The sequence below is a fragment of the Mauremys mutica genome, chromosome 5 (genome assembly GCF_020497125.1).
Source record: "Mauremys mutica isolate MM-2020 ecotype Southern chromosome 5, ASM2049712v1, whole genome shotgun sequence".
NCBI classification, from domain to species: Eukaryota; Metazoa; Chordata; order Testudines; family Geoemydidae; genus Mauremys; species Mauremys mutica.
The window spans coordinates 96,765,413-96,771,412 of record NC_059076.1 but is presented as its reverse complement, the minus strand read 5'-3'; positions in this window follow the sequence as shown (position 1 = coordinate 96,771,412).

The following is a 6,000-nucleotide window of genomic DNA, read 5'->3' as shown; positions in this document are numbered from 1 at the left end:
CTCCTGGAGTACAGCAGTATTTCTTGGTTTAAATTAAAGTGATGAAATGGCAGAAGATAAGACTTGGCTGTACGTCTGGCTATTGCTGTCCCTATCTACTATTCTCGCTTTGAATGTTGTTCATAGGGAATAACAAAAATGCTGCCTCACACACACTCAAAGAGAGATTTAGCACATAAATTGCAGCCCCTTGGCACAGGGGCTAAAGTGACTTTAATTCACTTTTTGTGCACTTTAGATCAGGGGCTGCTCTCTGAGTTGCAGGGGCTCCTAGCATAATTTAGACAGCCCGTGTGTGTGTGTGTGTGTGTGGCACCCTCACTGACCTGTCCTACATCACTGGGTTTTGCATCCCTGCCTATGCCACGCCCCCTCGAATTCTCAGCCCTGCACACATCCTAGGCCAGGGCTTGCAAGTGCTGTGCCTATGCTGGTGGAATTCTCCCAGGACCAAATACAGGGCTTTTACGGCCCCTCACGCTGTCCTGGGCCTTTTATCTAGTGTAAAGGAGCCAGAGCGGTGATGAAGATCACAGGCCAAATACTTTATCTACCTGACTCTGTAGATCTCATTTGCAAATGAGTCTCAACCCACTCAATGAAATCTATCCTGTTTGTATGAGTACTCAAAACTCACTTTTGCACTTGCAATTTGGGTGGACAGATGTCTAACTTCCTAATTTCTGCAAACAAACACACAGTTGCAGATGATGTTTTAGAAACCACTTTTGAAAATGTGGCTCCTAATCATTTAATTTGGTAATTTGGTCCTCCTTCTCTGTCCTTTGTTTGCCTTCTCCACTTTTAAAGCAGATCTTGATGGTTTGTGTCAAGCAAGCTGATTCTAGGAATAGTTTGACTTGTGTGTTGCATAGTGAGGATATGTGTGACTGTAACAGTTGGAGATTACAGGGATCAATAAATTTCTCTTATTCACTTCTAGAGACAGAGAAAAAGAGAGATAGTGTTCTCATTTTTTTAATCTGCACACCTTTTCACCTCATCGACAAGTTACTCTTCATCTTGCCTTATTCTCATCTTTAGCCTGATCCTCTTTCTCTCACTCCATGAGCAACAACTACTGAAAACACTTGCTCTGTAGCAGAGTGCCCATTTCCTTCCATTTTAAAATGGCTCTACCTATGCAGCAAAAAAACTTCAGGACCAGACTTCAAAGAGAAACTGCTGAGCTTCAGTTCATTTGCAAATTTGACACCATCAGCTCAGGATTAAACAAAGACTGTGAATGGCTTGCCAACTACAGAATCAGTTTATCCTCCCTTGGTATTCACACCTCAACTGCTAGAAGAGGGCTTCACTCTCGCTGATTAAACTAACCTCTTTATCTCCAGACTGATTCTTGCCTGCATATTTATACCTGCCTCTGGAAATTTCCATTACATGTGTCTGACGAAGTGGGTATTCACCCACGAAAGCTTATGCTCCAATACATCTGTTAGTCTTTAAGGTGCCACAGGACTCTTTGTTGTCTTTGACATGTTAGTTCATGTACAAGTATTTGTTATGAAAATTCCCTGCTTATTTATGCCAGGTTAAAATTCTAGATATCTGAGGTTCACTTATCAATAGCACTTGAATAATCTGAAATCTCTTGCTTTTAATCCATAATTGTTTTTATTTTATTTTAAAGTTTCAGTGAGAGTAAAGGCATTATTTATATAAACACAACCTGTAAAATAGCAAATGTTTGAATGTCGGTCATCTTGGGTAATATTGTGAGGCAGTTCTACAACCTTGTAAACTCTTACTTGGATAGAAAATGTTGATTTAAAAGCTAAAGGAAAATCTAATAAACAAAATAACCTGAAAAGAGTTTTTTTGTTTTGTTTTGTTTTGTTGTTTAAATTCAGCTTCAGTGTCATCCCATGTCCTCATAATGGTTTTGGGTACATTTTCCTGGTAAGCTAAATTCTGCAGGCTTTTACTAGTTGAGCAGTACCATGTACTATAATATGCATTCCAAACTGTTTATGTTTGTGCTAAAATTCTAAAATAGGTCATAAATGAGTGGCACCATTACCTTCAGCCGGGGAAATATAGGGTTTTATAAGGACTTTGACAATGAAAAACAAAGATCTACCAAACAATTTGGACTAAGTCCAGAGTCAACAGAAGATTGTCAGTGGAAAAATAAGTTTATTTTCTGTCATTTAGGGTTTTTTTAAAATTAATTTCTACTAACAATTCCAGTCATGTCTCATTCTTCATAACAGTACTCAGGCAGGCGGTAACTGTTGAGCCAAACCTCTGTCAGTCACTTACCCACAGGAACAAAAGCTGCAGAAAACTAAGCTGCAGAACAAATTCAATCATCAAAAATGAAACACATGAGCACTACAGAACCACCTCTTCAATACAAATGTTAAAGCAACAAATTGTCAAACAAGTCTTAGATAAAATATAAACCGTCTGAAGGGTTGGGACAAAGGAGGCAAAGGTTGACTCAGGAGACTAGTAATAGAATAAGGAGCTTTTCACCCCAGATCAGCTGCTTACATTAATCTCAGGTCAGTAGCAATTGAAAGCTTTTGGTTGCCCATGTGAAATGTGTTGGTGATTTCCCTGCCCCCACCCCCAGTTCTTAGTGGTCAGACGGCCACATCACAAAAACCATTAATGCACTTGGCACCCATGTTTATGTTCTCAGCTGAGAAAGAAAAGACTGAATAGCTTAGAAACTAGATCACATTTTCAATAATGTAGGTAGGCACAAAACTAAATGTATGTACATATCCTGGGGCACAACTGGGGAATGAATAGACACAGACTTTTCCAAATGAATGGCTGGATGTGTGCAGAGTATATTCACACTGGACGATAGGCACATATTGGGAAAAGCTTAAGAGAAAGGTGTGGACAAGCTCTTTTCTGAATTCCACTGGACCTATTTAAGCACACGCAAGTAAAACATGGTTTTTGTATGCACAAACCAGGTGTGACACATTGAGATGATCTCCAATAAATTCTTCACTGACTGCTGAGCCACTCATTCTGGTTCAAAAGAGAGAGTACCTGAAGCAGCAAGCACACACATAGTCCCCTTTACTTGAGCATGAGATAGAGAGGAGGAGAGGACTGGGGTAGAAGTAGACTCCTACAGTGTTTTGTTGGGTGAGTGGTAGGGCAAGGATTAAGAAGCTGTGCTGAACCTATTTGCTGTGAGACAAATAAGGGAGAGGTAATAGTAAGGACCATAGGCCACACCACTGGAATCAACTCGTCATCTGTAGCTGGACTGTTATTCTGGATTCATAAAACAACTATTGGGGGAGAGGATATATGGCGGGGGGAGAGAGGAGGGAATAAACTCAACAATGATGGCAACAGATCTGCCCAACCCTCTTCCACATGGGCCACTCCTTCCAGCCCCATGGATCCTGGACTACTCATCTCTGTAAAGCCTTGAATATTTGTAGGCATCACTTTAATTTCTTTATCTATTTTCAAACATACTGCAGTGCTGGAACTTCTTCCCCAAACAGAATCTCTCCTAAATTGGTCTCCATGGCAACCATCACAGAGGTGCCCATTTAAATCAATTGTGGGGAACAGAAATCAATGTAATACAGAAGGGAAAAAGTATCCAGGGGTAGCATGTTAGTCTGTATCCACAAAAACAACAAGGAGTCTGGTGGCACCTTAAAGACTAACAGATTTATTTAGGCATAAGCTTTAAGGTGCCACCAGACTATATTTATCCTCATTAGTACAAGTCAGAGGGAAGGGATTATATAATTCATTTCCATCCTTCATCTCCATCATTTTTATTATTAAATGTAAACAATTTACACTAATGAAACACAAGGACAGGAATTAAAAGAAACAAAGAAACAGAACATAGGATTCTGGCTACATAAGCTCACTGAAATTGCACTAACAGACTAAATTAATGTAACCCCCCTGCTGTCAGTCAAGTTACCCCTTATGTAACCCCACTGGTGTCAGTCAAGTTATGCCAAGACAGATTTGGACCTTCAAGTATTTCGCTGTGTTGGAAATGAAATCTACAGAGCAGAGGCATTTTAAAGGATGATATGGTGGTGTCATCAAAGTAAACTACCAGGCTGTAGGTCTGTGATTCAGTGTGAATGGCTGAGGCATGGTGAGCTGGAGACAAGACATGAGAGAAGTGATTGTTGCCCTTGAAGGGGTGATGGTGAGGCTGTGCTGACATGACACCCTTTTTTGGAAGGATGAAACTAAATATACCATTAGCTGCTGTAAGAAAATTCCAAGTCAATTCCAACTTTGGCCAATGGAGTTGTGAGTTGTTTGTTTGATATCATCAGGAATCTCTGGGCTTCTGACATGTTACACCCCGGCTTACTCTTTCTTTGATGTCATGTCACGGTTTATCTGTGGCCTGAATACAGTTTCTTTAGCGCTCCTTTTTGATATGGTCATTCCCAGAGAACTTCATATATTTGTTCTAATATTTTCCTTTTCATCACTGTGGGAACCAGAACTGTGTCCCCTTCAAGAGCACTCCTGAAATCACTGACAGCTCATTTTTATGGAGGGAATAGGCACATTTGAAGTGTTGATTTCTTTTCTCTGCCTTAATTCTCGCTTATATCACTGCTTGCAGAATTTCATCTTTAGCTGTTTCTGCCCACACGGCTGGAGACACAGCATCTGACACTTTATCATGTTTTCATGTAGGTTTACTGCTTCTTCCAAATTATTGGACTGTGTATTGTCAGATGGAGTATATATTCTTGAGAGTGTATCTGCCATTACTAAGTGGCATCCAGGTTGGAAATGCAGGGTCACACCATACTTCTGTATTTTCAAAAGCAGTCATTATATCCTCCAAGTCCCTTTTTGTACATTGCAATCAGTGGTTTGTGGTCAGTTTCTGTTTTGAAGCTATGCCAATGGAGAAAGTCATTAAATCTTGTACAACAATACATCAGACTCAGTGTCTCTTTTTCAATTTCTGTATTCATCTTCTCTGTGACTGTTATAACCCTAGATGCATATGAGACTGGCAACCAATCAATTAATGGCACTGTCATAGTCCTCGTTTTGAGCAGCTGTGGAGAGTTTGTCTTTCAATGGGTCAGAAACTTGCAGCACTGGATCCAATGTCAGAATGTGCTTTAAAACATTGTATCAATTGCTTTTAAAACATTGAACACCCTTTCGTGCTCTAGCATATGTGTCATTTGGTGGTCTTGTGAAGGGGCTGTCATAGGTGAGTTGTGCAATCTGTGTACATAAGTATGAATTTACTTACATAATTCACCATGCCTATCAGCCTTTGAGGACCGTTTTTATGTGCAGGTCTTAGCGTGTTCAGCGTTGCTTGAATATGATTCATTGGTCAAGATTTTCTTAGAGGTTAGTCTCTCTCTCCCAAGTATTTTATTTCCATATTTGAATCTGACAATTGACTTTGTTCAGTTTACAGTTATTAGCTCTCACAATTTCCAGTATTATCTTCAGTCATTCCTGATACTCAATGACAATGCTACCCATCATTATTGTGTCATCAATGTACACTTTCACAACTGCTACATCCTCTAGCATTTGGCTCATTGTACGGTGAAATATGTCTGGAGCTATTCTGAAAGGCAATCTTAGGAAGCAGTAGTTGCCAAAGGTTGTGATGAAAGTGCAGATCTTAGAGTTCTGTGTCTAAGGGAATCTGCCAAAATCCAGCCGATACATCTAATTTGCTGAAGAATTTGGCTTCTGCCATCTCAGACAACAGTCCACTTCTTGTAGGCAAGTGGAAGTGGTTTCTTTTAATGTGTTTGTTAAGCCCCTGAGGGTTCATACACAGCTATGCCCCCCCATCCCTTTTTGCTCTACAATTAATGAGTGAACCCAATCTGTTGGTGCTTCTAGTCTCTGATTATACTATTTGCTGTCATGCTTTGCAGCACTTTTTCTAGTGTCTGTTTTAAGGTTTATCGAACTTTTAATGTAGCCTATACCATGGGTTCTGCACCTTCTCTTATCCATATTGCTTAT